The sequence below is a fragment of the Pleurodeles waltl genome, chromosome 1_2 (assembly GCF_031143425.1).
Source record: "Pleurodeles waltl isolate 20211129_DDA chromosome 1_2, aPleWal1.hap1.20221129, whole genome shotgun sequence".
Taxonomy (NCBI): Eukaryota; Metazoa; Chordata; class Amphibia; order Caudata; family Salamandridae; genus Pleurodeles; species Pleurodeles waltl.
In genome coordinates, this window is record NC_090437.1 from 925,241,140 (window position 1) to 925,255,906 (window position 14,767).

Here is a 14,767-nt window from a genome sequence, read left to right on the forward strand (position 1 = left end):
TCTTTGCCTTAACCACACGTGCATTGTTCAGCACATGCATGGTTAAGGCAGAGAAAAAGGGGGGAGTTGTTAACACAAGTGTGGTTCTGCTTCCGTTAACATAATTGTTGTTCCAGAGTCATTGTTCCAGACATTTCCCAAGGATGATCTTCCCTTCCCCCTGCACAGGAATTCTGTAAATATCCAAACAGTAGGTAGTCCCATTTATACTGAGGGTGGAATACTGTAACATGTATTCTACCTATAGCTGCCACACTGATTTGTGATAGTTGTTTGTCGTAGGAGGATGGGCGACAGCTTGACCTACTCCTCTCCCTTGTGTGTTAAGAGAAGCTATTGGCTTTGCCAGTGCTTGCTTGCAAAGTATTGTTTGAAATAATCTAAAAGGAGGAACATTTCAAAATACTGGAGAAAAACCAAACATGCCTTAAGGTACATCATAACTGTACACCAAATTCGGGATTTACAATACTTATAAATGGCTTGATTAATTGTTCAAATACTTTTTACTTTGCCAACTGAACAGAAATTAAAAAGAATAAGAAAGTTTAAAGATAGATTTTGTCAAAGTCTAATTTACTTTCCAAAGGACTTGGAAATGAATATGCTCCATGCATTTGGTCCTCTGAAGTGGCCCAGGAGCAGAGTGATGTGCCTCCTGCAGAAGCAAAATCTTTTTTCTGTCATGCTATGTGCACCTTCTGCCCCAAATGCTAGCTGATCGAGTGCATCAGCCAGCCCTTCTCTTAGCCATAAAAACAATTGTGTGCTAAGACCTAACTTTTGTACAATATGTGGACTGCAGGATATTAAACCAAAGAAACCCTTAAAGTCTGCTCTTTAATAATACCCTCACAAATCTATCTTTTGGTGTGCTTTTAAAGACAAGCTAGGAGAAGAGGGTATTTGAGAGGGGGAAGCATTAGATGAAGAAGAGAGCAAAAAACACTTGCACACTTGTGGGGTGCTCAATGAATAAAGAAAAACGTAGTTCCTAAATGTGTGCAGTGGAAAAGTACAAGTCAGCCAATCACAATGGTGGTGAAGAGGACGCACTCCAGGAAAGGGATAAACACAAGAAGTGGCAGGAAAGCAATTGAAGAAGAAGCAGACAAATTGGGAGTGACAATGAAGCCAACCAATGGTAAGCAATGAATGGCCTCCAATCCCACATTAAGTTTTTGGTATGTTCTGCAAGAGGCTTTCAACTACAGACAGCTAAAAGCATTCTGGTAGGTGAGACCTATCATTTATTTTACTTTGAAGAAATGTAGAACACAATCAATTGTCCTGCTTCATGTTGTAAACCATCAGTTTTAATGAGAATAATCGAAGAGGGTGACCGTGACCCTCACCTATATGGCTAGTGAAAATGTTTTGATGCTTGAATGTGTATCTTTTGCAGATCCTTCATCATGCATGCAAAATATGTTAGTGTCCCTGGCATTTGGTGCGTCCCCTCAGGCCATTTTTTTTTTTTTTTTGAGCACCATGGTCACGCTTTTGGACACACTTTCAAATCGGTTAATGGTCCCATGTTGAGCTAATCCCGGGCTTACAGCGAGAAGCACTGTATCGTAAAAATGTAATATGTAGCAACCTGAGTGCTGTATGTTGAAAAAAACAGGATCACTGATAGTTACCCATGTGACATGATGGGGTAGGGTGACCACCTGTCCGTAAATTTCACGGACTGCCCGTAATTTCACCCTTCCGTCCGTTGTCCGTGATGAAAGGCTTAACGGACAGCAGTTGTCCGTAATTTTACCGTTCCACCAAAAGGACAACGGATGGCAGGGCGAAATTATGGGCAGATCAGTTTCCCCGGCTGGATTAAAAGACAGGTAGTCTCCGGTGCTCTGAGGGAGGGAGGGGCAGACACATAAGAAAAAGCCTTCTTGCCAGAGTGTCTCTTTCCCTAAAGAAATACAAATGTGCACAACTGGTAAATCTGCAAAGGCAAAGGGGTTTGAAAACCTACATTGACTTTAATCAAAGGAGTCACTTGAAGCTTTCTGATTAGACTCATGTGGCAGAGAGTGCAGTGGCATTGAGTGGAGTAGTGTAGAATGGTGCAGTGTAGAGTATAGTGCTGTAGAGTGCAGTTGAGTGGCGTGATGCAGAGTGGAGTGGCATAGAGTGCAGTGGAGTAGATTTACATACAATAGGGTGGTAGAGAGTGCAGAGTGATGCAGTGTCAGAGTGCAGAGCAGACTTGTGACATAGAATGCAGTGACGTAGAGTGGTGCCGAGTGGAGTATTTTAGAGTGGTGCAGTGCAGAGTATAGCGCCTAGAGTGCAGTGGCGTAGAGTGCAGTGATGCATAGTGCAGTGGCACAGTAGTACAGAGTAGAGTGGTGTAGAGTAGAGTGCAGTGTTGCAGAGTAGAGTGTCAGTGTGGTGGTGTAGAGTGGTACAGAGAACAGTGGCATAGAGTACAATGGTGCAGAGTAAAGGGCAGTGGCATACAGTGCAGTTGTTTACAGTGCATTGGCGTAGAGTGCAGTGGCATAGAGTGGCATGGGGCAGAGTACAGTGGAATAAAGTGTATTGGTGCAGAATGTAGTAGTACAGAGTAGAGTGGTGTAGAGTATAGTGGAAGCCAGTGTTGCAGAGTAGAGTGTCAGCATGCAGCGGTGTGGAGTACATTGAACTTAAGTAGTGGTCAGAGTGGCATAGAGTGCAGTGGCATAGAATAGATTGTTTCAGAGTAGAGTGCAGTTGCATAGAGTGGAGAGGTGCAGCATAGAGTGCAGTGGCATAAAATGCAATGGCACAGAGTGCAGTGGCTTAAAGTAGATTGTTTCACAGTAGAGTGAAGTGGCTTAGAGTGGAGAGGTAGTGGGTAGAGTGGAGTTGCATAGAGTGGCATATAGTGTGATGGCACAGAGTAAAGTGGTGTAGAGTGCTGTGGCATAGAGTGCAGAGTAAATTAGAGTGACATGCAGTGTATTGATGTAGAGTGCAGGGGCATAGAGTTAGGTGTTACAGAGTAAAGTGCACTAGCATAGAGTGTATTAGCTTAGAGTGAAGTGGCGTACAGTGCAGTGCAGAGTGGTATAGAGTTGAGCTGTGCGGACTAGATTGGTGTGGACTAGACTGGAGTGGTATAGCGTGCAGAGGCGCAGAGCGCAGTGGTGTAGAGAGGTGTGAAGTGCATTGGCATAGAGTAGAGTGGTGCAGAGTAGAGGTACAGTGTGAAGTAGCATAGAGTGCAGTGGCATAATGTGGAGTGGTTCTGAATGGAGAAGAGTGCAGTGCAGTGGCATGGAGTGGTGTAAAGTGGAGTGATACAAAGTAGGGTTCAGTGGTGTGGAATGGTGCTGAGAAGAGTGGAGTATGCATGGTGTGGTAACAGACTGCCATTACAGACAACACATTTTTGATTGAAATGACCATTGATGTGTGGAAATTGCATCCCCTAACCCAATGATTTCTTTTAATCATATAAAGGTATTTGTTTACAGCACAGTTCAGAATTAACAAAATGTGCTTCATTTGTACCCCTAATTCTGATATATTCTGATGTTTATTTAAATGTTGTCACGTGATAGAAGAAAACTCTTTCCTAACCCCAGTATCCAGCAAGATTGTCGCACAAATCCTCTCACTTTGAAGTCAGAGAAAGAAAAGTAAACACTAAATTCCCACTGAAGACAGAGCCTGACATTTGACTTTGTTCTTTGAATGCACAGCAAATGTGATGAGATAAGAACAAGATTTACAGGCCTGTTTACAGAAAGGAGCACTCGGAAGGATACTGTAAATAGGGTTTGGGCAAGAGAACGGACGAACTCAAGCTGCATAGCCTAAAACAAATAAAGCCAACAAATTGAAAGGAACAAAATGTGAGTTACAAACCACAAGGCCAATGGCAAGCAACAGGCAGAATGCATTCCCAAGGAAGCACTATGAATGTCGCGTGGAATATTTTGTGGGGAAAGTCTAGTATTTTAGTCCAGCCCGCATCTTGCAGAGGTTTGGCCACATCAATCACCCAGGTAGTATGATGAGAAGACCTGGAGTGGTTTCCATGTTGCAGGAAAGGGCTGTACACCCATTCTATCAGTTTGCCACCAGTTACTATGGTGTAGAGCTTCTGGCACACCTCTTGTAGGATTAGTGCTAGGTGGCAGACATGAAATAGGGCATTTAATGATTATTTAAGGTAGTTGTAAGTAAGGAGTTGACTGGTGTGAAGATGGTAGTTTGCCACAAGGGTTTGGAAATTTAGTAGCTCGCCATCCAGAAACAAATCCCCCAATTTTAAGACACCTGCCGCATGCCACTGATGGAGCTGCTCTGAGCACAGCCATCCTGTGAGTGTGGGAAGGCTTAGCAAACCTAGTGCAGGAGCACAGGTTTTTTTTTGTGTCAGTGAGTTTACAAGTTCTAGCAAGGCAAGAGAAAGCTGTGCATCACAACCCTGGATGGTGATCCGTAGAATGGTCAGTAGGAAACAATGAGCAGTGCATTAAGCCTTCCTTAAAAGTCTTTACTGATGAATCCCATCTCCTGCAGGGACGTGGGCAGAAAGCCAGCAAGCAACCCAATGAACCCGTGCAGCCGAATAATAGCATTTTAGGTCCAGAAGACCTAATCCACCCCGGTCACAGGTAGCTTTAGAGTGGAAAGGGCTACTCATCGGCACTGCACAGACCAAATCTGGCGTGTGGCATGTCTGAAGAAGGAATGAAGGACAAGCAGGGAAAGGTTTTCAAAATAACACTATCATTGGGGTAGCACACCATCTTCACTAGTGCCATGTGGCCCACTACAGAAAGCAGAAGAGAAGACCAAAAAGCAAACTGGGCTTGGAGGAACTGTGATGCTCTGCTGAGATTTCCATCCTGCAAACCATTGGGAGAATGGTAGATAATAATCACTAGGTATCAAAAGGTAACTGGTTCCCAGTTCAATCTGAGATCTAATTGTGTATAAAGGGAAAGTAGTGCCATATGTTAAAGAAACACTAATTACATTTTAACATTTTTACATTTTGTTTGTGCAATTTACATCCCAAATATTTTGGAGATTCTATGTGTACTTGGCAATTAGGAATAACCCAGATCACAAGTTTGGCTTTTGCTCAATTTCAAAACCATTTAAAGACATGGACAAAGTGGGCAATTGCCTTGTACAACCTTGAAAGTGGTCTGGACCCTGCTCACCCTTCACAAGCATGAACAGTGGACCATTGCACCAGAAGAGTTTGCCAAGGTGGATAGGTGTTGCTTGTTCATCCACTTGACAGTGCCTCTTCTGTTTCTCTCCTGTGTGCAGAGAGAACTCCCCAGGTACCCCATACCCTGCAATAGTCTTGGTGGACCCATCTTGTCTGATTTTAGGAATTGGCCCACCTTGTTCTGTTTCTTGTTCATCCAGTTCTTAGCAACAACCCTTTGAATCACTTGCCGTGGATCTCCCATTTGATCTCGATTTCATTCTCCTCTTTTATTATCTTTGATTGGTAGTCTGGGCTCTCATTTCTGAGATAAATGTAAAGCCCCAGACCTACACTCTAGTGCTGTGAGACTACAGACTAGTTGTGGGTACCTCACATCCTGACATTAGGTGTGAGACGGTCGCCAACACCATCTGCCCTGCCTCATTACATTATTTTTAGGATGAAAATCCATGGGTAGTTGGGGTGAGCCAGATGTTTTTGTTCAATTTGTTCAAACTAGCATAAGGTTAATTACCTTAATGTTTCCCCAACTGTTTGCCATTGGTTTTTTAATGTTCAGCAACATAATCAAAATGTTTCGGTTACTTTCTCTTCAAGAAAGATTGGGTAGATTTGGGTAGGGGTGATGGCCTTGACACAGTGCTGAAGGGCGTTATTTACTACTGAACAAGGACATAATGTGACAACTGAATGTAACATACCAGGCAGCAATCACAAAAAGCCCACAGTGAATAAATAGTGCTATGTTAAAAAAAAGAGCAAAAAAAAAAGGCACTGACAACATAGTGAGGCATAGCCTCTCTTGAGTGTGTCTGTAAAACTGATGTTTGTTCTTGAATTTTTGTCCTGAATTTTGACCCTTTGTCCTGAATTGCTTACAGGCCTGTCCAGAAATTGCCTCAATGCCAGGTGGTCACCCTAGGATGGGGTCAGATGAGAGTTGTGCATTGAGAAAGAAAGGTCAACCACACCATTATAATCTAAAATACCTCTCCCAAATGTGTGTAAGATGATGAATTAATTTCGTCTTGCCCTTTAAGGAGCAGTAGGTTCGTTTCCACGGCTGCTTTGGTCGAGTTCTAGCACATTAGTCCCTGTAAATGGAGGAAATTCTGTGTCCACGTCGGTTTGCGTGCGCACTTGTACTTTACCGAGTAAGACGAGGCTGATATCAAACACCTGTGCTAGGGACCAAGTGTCGAGGACGACGCGTTTGGGTTGGGGCGGAGCTTCTGATCACACACCTGCGCTATGTTAGTTCTGTGAAGTAAGAGCTCGGCCTATTACGTTTGCAAAGCAGACTAGTACATCTGATTGTGTTAGTGCTTGGGGGATGCCTTGCTGTTTTCGTGCTACTACCGCGGGGCACTTAACTTTCGGTAAGTGTTTACAATTACCAGCATAAAAATACCGGTCTATGTGTTAAATACGGGTCGGTTGGGCTACAGTTAACTCCTGTGTTTTTTGTCTGTGCATTGTGGGACTTGTAGTCCATTGCACAGTTATGACTGACAAAACGTCCCAGAATGCAAAGTTAAAAAGTGAACCGGAAAAGCTACTCGGGCATGGAGCTGAGAACACTGAGAGACTGGCATTTCCTCTGTAGGTTGCAGGCTATCGGGCCTCTTTCGAGGGAGAATTAATTGGCTGCCATAGTGTACCGTTCTTGTCACAGAACACCCCTCCCCCGGGAGTATCAATGTTTCTCATTTATCTCATCTGGGTGGTCTATTCACCGGCCTTGTGTGCATCTGACCACCTCGACGAAGTGGCTCTCTATGTAACTTTCTCATTATACATTTGCCCATAAAGAGTGACGTAAATGAGACTGTCGCAATCGTCACTATCTATTTAAAATGGCACGCCAAAGATAAAGGATTCAAAATAAAAATAGCCTGTTTAATTGCGTCTCACACGACTATAGTGAAACGCCGATGAACACTGGGGAGATGCGCATGGTACAGGTTGATTCTCCTGTCTGCGATCTGTATTTCAATGGTCAGTGAAAATTCACGAAGGTCTACTTAAATGTTTTTATTGGAATGCAATGCGTTTCGTTTGTTGGTGAATAGTCTTGCAAAGCCTGATACTAGTTCGTTTCTTTCAGCTACATTTCAAAAGTTGATGTGGACCTCCTAGAGTATTTAATTTGGGCGGAGGGTGATAAAACATGATTTGTGGTTGTGGAGGAAGGGAGCCATTGATGTTAGAAGGGTGGACTCCTGAGTCACAGCGTGACAGGCACCTCGGAGTTACTGATGGGGCAAAAAAAGTTGGGGCATCTAGGCACCAAGTAATGCAAACAGGGTTGAACATAAAAAGGCGCTTACTGGGGCACAGGTGGGAGCAGTGTAAGGGTGTTTGGTTAGTCGGAGCTGAGGGACTCAGAGATGCAGATGTGTGGCTTCAGAAGCTGAAGGATGGGTTACCAGGCCGCACTTAAAGGAAGTGTTTGGTGTTCAGGGGCAGAAGTTAGGGAACTTTGGGCTGTGAAAAAGGGGCACTCGGAGAATGCAGTTCGTGGTAGGTCCATGCTGGGGGCCATTTGGTAATAACCGGAGAAACAGCCAGTACCATATGTCACTTGGGAAAGGCAATTTGCGGCAGAGGTCATGGAGAGCTAGAAGCTGGGTAAGTGTGAGAAAGCACGTGGAACGGGAAAAATGAAAGGGGTTGGGGGTGGTTAGCTTCAAATAATGTTTTATTAAAGAAGCGGAGACCTCGGGGTTCAGGAAAAACAGGTAGATCTCACGATCAGCCAGCTCTCACCACGGATGTCTCAAACCAACTCTCACAGATAACAAACCTCTGTGGGTAAACTATCGCCGGATGTGGAGTGCAACAGAGAAGGAAACAAGTAAATGGCACGCGCAGGAACGAGCAGAGCGGGAGCAGCGTTGCTCCTGCCCACCACGCAATATTAAACAGTGAAAACACCCTTACATCATTTCCCCATTCCCTTGTAAATTAGCAAACAAAACTGCAATTCATAAATAAAAACATGAATGAACAGAAAAATCCTGACTGAACAGGCGTGGAAATCTTTCAAGTGGTCTTAGAAGTGGTAGGTGGTATGGTTTCTAATACAGCACAATTGTTCAAATCAGTCGAATTGTCATTTGGACTGGGCTCGGAATAATCAGCTAAACTGGCTGAATTCTAGCTAACCCTTGAAGTGCCAGGCAACAAAAAAAATGTGTGGATACATTTTATACCTGAGAGACTGACCTCTGAGATGTGAGCCAACATGAAATGCCAAGTGTAGCCCCGGGGTCACTCGCCACGTCAATAATCAACTTTTGCAGACACAATTTACTTTGCATGTAGTGGAGTGAGCTTGACTAAGCTACTTCCACCCGCCACCCTTTACCAGGAATTAAAACGGAACCTTTTTGATAACCTCACGACATGTATAGGGCAATGCATTTAGATTCTCTTTTTTTCACTCTACTGGGTTTCCATAGGAGAACCCAATTACCAATTGGCAAGTCCACAACTCTCACACAATGTTTCGTAACAATATTTTCCTTCATAACACTTGTTGCTGAACAACCTTGTTCACGACAAGATACTTCGACTGCTGAATTGAACCAATGGCACTTTTATTAAGGTCCATAATCCAATCAGGACAGACCTTTGATCTGGGACTACTTTTACGTAGGAGTTTGAACGATCAAATGGCTGTGGTGCTATGTGGGGTGATCAACTAAGACCACATTTTCTACCTCAAACATTTTTACTGTCACAATCTATAGCCAGCACTGTTTGTACGCCCTCTTTAAGGAACCTGTTCATTCTCTCCACTAAGCCATTAAAAGTGGGCGAATATAAAGTGACTCTAAGATGCTGAATATGCTGGGGGTTGATAAAATTCCTAATTTGCAGGGTTGTTAAATGGGTTCCATTTTCAGTACCTGGTACCCTGGAAGCACCATCAATTCAAAAAACACTTTCCCCCAAAACCTTGTGTGAGAAAGTTTCCTTGTTGGCATATTTATCCCCCCCCCCCCCCCCCCCCCACACACACACACGTTTTGCCTGATATTGATGCCAACTCTGAGAGTGTGCTGGGTTTCTGCTAACCAGGACCCAGTACCAGTGTTGTTTCCCCCAATCTGTACCATTGTTTCCACAATTGGCACACCCATTGCCCACAGTTAAGTCCCTTGTAAAGGTACCCATAGTACCAAGGGCTCTGTGGCCAGGGAAGGTCCCCAAGGGCTGCAGCATGTATTATGCCACCCTGGGGGACCCCTCACCAACCACATGCACACTGCCTTTGCAGCTTGTTTGTGCTGGTGGGGAGAAAAAGGCAAAGTCGACATGGTACCCCTCTCAGGGTGCCATGCCCACAAACCACGCCTGTGGCATAGGTAAGTCACCCCTCTGGCAGGCCTTACAGTACTAATGCAGGGTGCACTATTCCACAGGTGAGGGCATAGCTGCATGAGCAATATGCCCCTACAGTGTCTAAGTCCAATCCTAGACATTGTAAGTGCAGTGTAGCCATACTGAGTACATGGTCTGGGAGTGTGTCACTATGAACTCCACAGCTCCATATTGGCTCCACTGAATACTGGGAAATTTGGTATAAAACTACTCATCACAATAAACCCACACTGATGCCAGTGTGGGATTTATTGAAAAATGCACCCAGAGGGCATCTTAGAGATGCCCCCTGTATGTTAGTCAAACTGCTAGTGCAGGACTGACCAGTCTGTGACAGCCTGCCACTTTCAGACAAGTTTCTGACAGTATGGAATGAGAGCCTTTGTGCTCTCGGTGGCCAGAAACAAAGCCTGTCCTGGGCGGAGGTGTGCCACCCTTCCGCCCTACAGAAACTGTAACATCTGGCAGTGAGCCTCAAAGGCTCAAGCCTCTTGTTACAGTGCCCAAAGGCACTCTAGCTAGTGGAGTTGCCCGCCTGCCGGACAAAGCCCCACTTTTGGTGGCATGTCCAGGGGACAATTAGGGAAAACAGGGAGGAATAACCCCCCCACCCCCACTAGAACCACGCCTAAGGTGCCCAGAACTGAGGCGACCCCCTCCCTGCAGAATCCTCCATCTTAGTTTGGAGGACAAGGATCAATGGGGTTAGGTTTGTGTACCCCCTCCCCAAAGGCAGTGGACACAAGCAGGGTGTAGCTACCTTCAGGGACAGTAGCCATTGGCTACTGCCCTCTGCCCCATGTAACGCCCCTAAATCCAGGATTTAAGGGCTCCCTGAACCTAGATCGTCAGATTCCTGGTGACCTCATAAGAAGGAGGATTGCTAAGCTGAAACCCCAGCAGAGAAGGAGGAAGACAAAAACTAACTTCGCCCCTGCCCTACCGGCCTGTCTCCTGCTTCAGAGAACCTGCAAAAAGAAAGCAACCCATCCTGCGGGTCCAGCGACTTCTGCCAAACCTCCAGAGGACTGCCTCGTTCACTGAGGACCAAGAACTCCTGTGGACAACGGCCCTGTCCAAGAAGAAACTACACCTAAAGGACTCCAGAGCCTCCCTGGATCCATGAGTCCTGACCACTCTGCACCTGACTCATGCGGCTCGTGTCCAGGTGGCCCAACTGACTAGAGAGGATCCCCAGGCAATTCCGAGCAAGTGCCCACCCTGGGATGACCCCTCCTGTCCCCCCACAATGATGCCTGCAGTGTGAATCGAGAGGACCCCTCTCACCTCAAAAGCTGTGGATGAAGATACATATCGCCTAAAGGTCCACTGCACCCGCAGCCCCCTGGCCTCGGGGAACCTGACCTCCATTGCAGCAATGTTCAGCAGGTGCCCCTCCAACTTGTCCAGCCTGTGGTTTTCCGAAACCGACCCCCTGGACCCAGCCTGCAGCAGCCAAGTGACCCCCAGGGTCCCCTCATAAGAAACCATTGGGAGCCCAACACTCTGTTTGCACCCTGCACCCAGCCATCCCTATGCTGCTGAGGGTGTGTGTTTGGTGCTTACCTGTGGTCACTGCCTGGTGCTCCACTAAACCCCACAGGTCTTCGCTCCAAAGACGCAGGTACTTACCTGCCAGCAAATCTGAAACAGAGTGCCCCCAGTGTCCTTAGGAGCCCATGTTAAATTTGCCTCAGCTTTGACCTCTGCAGCCGGTCGGCCCCCTATTGCTGGTAGTGGGTGTTTGGGGTAAACTTGAAGCCCAACCTCTGGACTTACTAACCACTGGAGACTGGAACTGTAAGTCGAGTACTTACCTGTAAATCATACTAACACATCTCTCCCCTTCACCCCCCCCCCCCAACCAAGAACTGTTTCTGAAAATTGCACTGTCAACTTTTAAAACAGATTATTGACATTTATTCTTAAACTGTATAACTTACTGATTCCAAACAGCCATATTGATTCATATCTGAAATATGTATTTATTGATGTACTTACCTGCAACTTGAATCTTCTGGTTCTAGAAATAAATTAAGAAAATATATTTTTTTCTATATAAAAACCATTGGTCTGCAGTTAAGTCATTGAGTGTGTGCTTCTTCTATTGTCTGTGTGTACAAAAATGCTTTGCACTACCCTCTGATTAGCCTAACTGCTCGACCACACTACCACAAAAGAGAGCATTAGTATTATCTACTTAGCCTCTGTTAAGCCTCTGGGGAACCCCTGGACTCTGTGCACACTATATCTCATTTTGATATAGTATATACAGAGCCAGCTTCCTATACCTTGACAGCTTCAGTATTAGGAACAGATGTAAACTCAAAGTACGGCCACTTAAAATAGTAGTTAACAAGTACAAGCATGTACTTTTTCTCTGTTGGTAGAAGTTTATATGGACTGACCAAATCCAAAGCTACTTTAGCACATATATCATCTGGTAAAGGGACCATAGGAAGTGTTGTTTCATGGGTCTTCCAATGTTTGTCGGATAGTAAGCAAGTACTTTGCTTATCAATAAACTTGGAGACCTGAGTTTCCGTAGAAGGCTACTAGTAGGATTGTTTCTAGTCTTTACAAGTATCATTAACACATAGATCACCAGAATGCATCTCTTTTACCAAAATCTCTCTTACAGCAAAGGGAGGGACAAATTCATGATGTAGTTATACACCTTTTCAACTGACCACTCGCCAGTAATTTGAACAAAGGCTTTAAGCCAGGCGCCTCATTCCTCTCCTTTGGCCAGCCCATCTTCATGAAACTAAACACAGATTAAAGAATCGGACCATCTTTTCGTTGCTTCCTACCATTGCTGAGGAGTAATTATGCCTTTGTTATCTAAAATGCCCTCCACAAGAGCCACAACAGATTCTCATTATCCAAAGTTTCTATACTGTCCTCCACATATACTCTGGATAAACAATCAGCCCTAAAATTCTTTAACAAGGTCTATACTTGATAGTGAAACTGAATTCTTGAAGCTGTGACAGCAGTTTGACCAACTGCGAGGAAGCTTTCCCAAGTTCCATTGCTATTAAACATGTACAGTAAGAATTTGTGATCCGTAGAAAGATTGAAATGTGAGCCCCATAGGAAGGTTTGCCATTTTTCCGAGCCCAGCAACATGCCAATGTTCCTCATGGTACTATAACTAGATTCAGATTATTTTAAAGATTGGGAAACAAAGGCAACAGTATGATCTTTATCTTGTACAGTTTGGGATAAAACAGCCCCTAACCCAATCTGACTGGCATCAACAGTCAAAGGACACTGTTCATCTGAAACAAATTGTAACAAGGCAGGTACAGAAACTGTATGAGCTGCTTGACTTTCAAAAAAGATTAATTGACTGAGTCAGTCTAAATGTATTTTTTACCCTTCTTGAGTTGATTGTGTAAAGGCTGTACAATAAATGTATACCCCTGCACAAAGGTTAAGTGAAATTCAATTAGCCCTAAAAAGAGCAGAGTGTCTTTATTTTTGGGTGGTTGCATCAGTGTCTTGAATGGCTTTGATAAGGGAAGATTTTGGGATGTACATTGGGACTAGTGAGGATGAAGTCTGTACCCTACTGATTATGGAACAAAGTGTCAGATGTTATGGTGATGGGTTCACCAGAGTCAGCCATCATATTTATTGTGAGTGCTGGACTGTGTGTGACTTTACACCAAGGACTTTTGACTTTGGTGGACAAGTCAGTGACCACGTCTAAGGTGAAAACCATACAAGACAGGGATACAGAACAGAGATTCTGGCCCACATCGACACTTTGACATGAATTCTGCCACTTTTGCGAACACTGTGAAAGTGCCCCACTTTTTTGCACTATTTATAGTGTTTGCCTTATGCACAGTAGTTGTGATTGTTACTTACGTGACTCTTAGACTCACACCTGAAACATATTGATCCTGCGTGGTCCATTTGTGTACCCCCTTTTCCATAACAGTAACCGCATCACCAGTATCCCAATGAAGAGGAACCAATAGTAAGTGGACCAGATGAGCCAACGCCTTGTTCTCGAGAAATGAGCCGGCTAGAGAGAATGGAGCATTCAATGCTACTACAGCTATTTTCACTTCTGTTAAGGTGGGATATCTGCAGCTCAAAAGTCTTTCTTACATTTATCTTTGTTTTTAGAACAGCAGCTGTAGACAAATTCATCCCTGATATGTGGGGAACAAAGCACAAAAGTTACATGTAGATGCTCACAGTCCTCCTTATTTGAACAATGTTTGTTACTCTACAGTGCTCCACTGCAGGAACTTAATAATTATAAATGGTGCTCGCTTTAGAACAAGGAAGCCTACATTGATAAACACGTTTAATGTGTTATTAGTACACCGTAGAATCTAGTTGTTATGTAGAGAATCCAGGATACCAGCGTGTTGTATAGATAAGAAGTTTATTCTGTTTAAGAGGTCCCATCCACTTCATCCAACTGCCAGACTATTCTGCTATCTCTGCCCATAACATTCCATGATGACAAAGCCATGTTCTAATCTAAAACACAGGTTCTACACTTAGCTAGTGCCTACATACCTATTGATGAATACTACACACAATGAATACTACACATACCTCTTGCTTGGAGCCCAGGATTCCTTTGGTACGCATTGGCTTAAAAGAATCACAAAATGATCAATTAGCACCACCATATGTCTCTGAGCTATAATGTCCTCCATCAGGTGTGGTTCCCTTTCCCAAAATGACTAACCTGGGATGTTGGTCCCAACTCCCAGCTAACGGTTGGCTTTTCCTGGTGCCTGTGGTGTGCACATCAGCAGTGCGTCTATGTATATAGTGGGCAGGTGTTCCTTGTGCCCCCGGGACAGAATCACACACTCTTAAAAATGCATCTATTTTGTTTCAGCTTAAAATCAAATGCCCACACAATGAAGACTGGCACCATAATTTATTGCTGAGACACCCCAGTCTAAAGGACAATCCTGATTAGTGTCTATCAGATCTGAAACTAAAAAGCCCAATCCATACTAATGTATACAGACACAAAGGGTCAATCTGAAAGGCCAGGGACAGTTCTTAATTTGTAAATAAAAAGGAGCCCAAAGCTCTCCTCTGATTTACACAGCTGTTGCTATTCAATGTGCAAGCCCAGAATATTGAGGCAGCATAATCCTGAAACCATCTCAGGCCTCTTTAATCCATTTACATCCACTCCCTGCC

General features: G+C 44.4%; 1 protein-coding gene across 2 annotated transcripts in view; it reads left to right on the top strand.

The window, feature by feature from the left end:
* The first annotated feature begins 6,386 nt into the window (after positions 1–6,386).
* The window catches only part of LOC138246072 (general transcription factor IIE subunit 1-like), a 145,709-nt gene continuing 137,328 nt past the window's right edge, over positions 6,387–14,767 (top strand). For both annotated transcript variants that reach the window (XM_069200281.1, XM_069200291.1), the window contains exon 1: positions 6,387–6,567. The gene's annotated coding sequence lies outside the window, so the exon portion shown is untranslated. The remainder of the gene's footprint in view (positions 6,568–14,767) is intronic.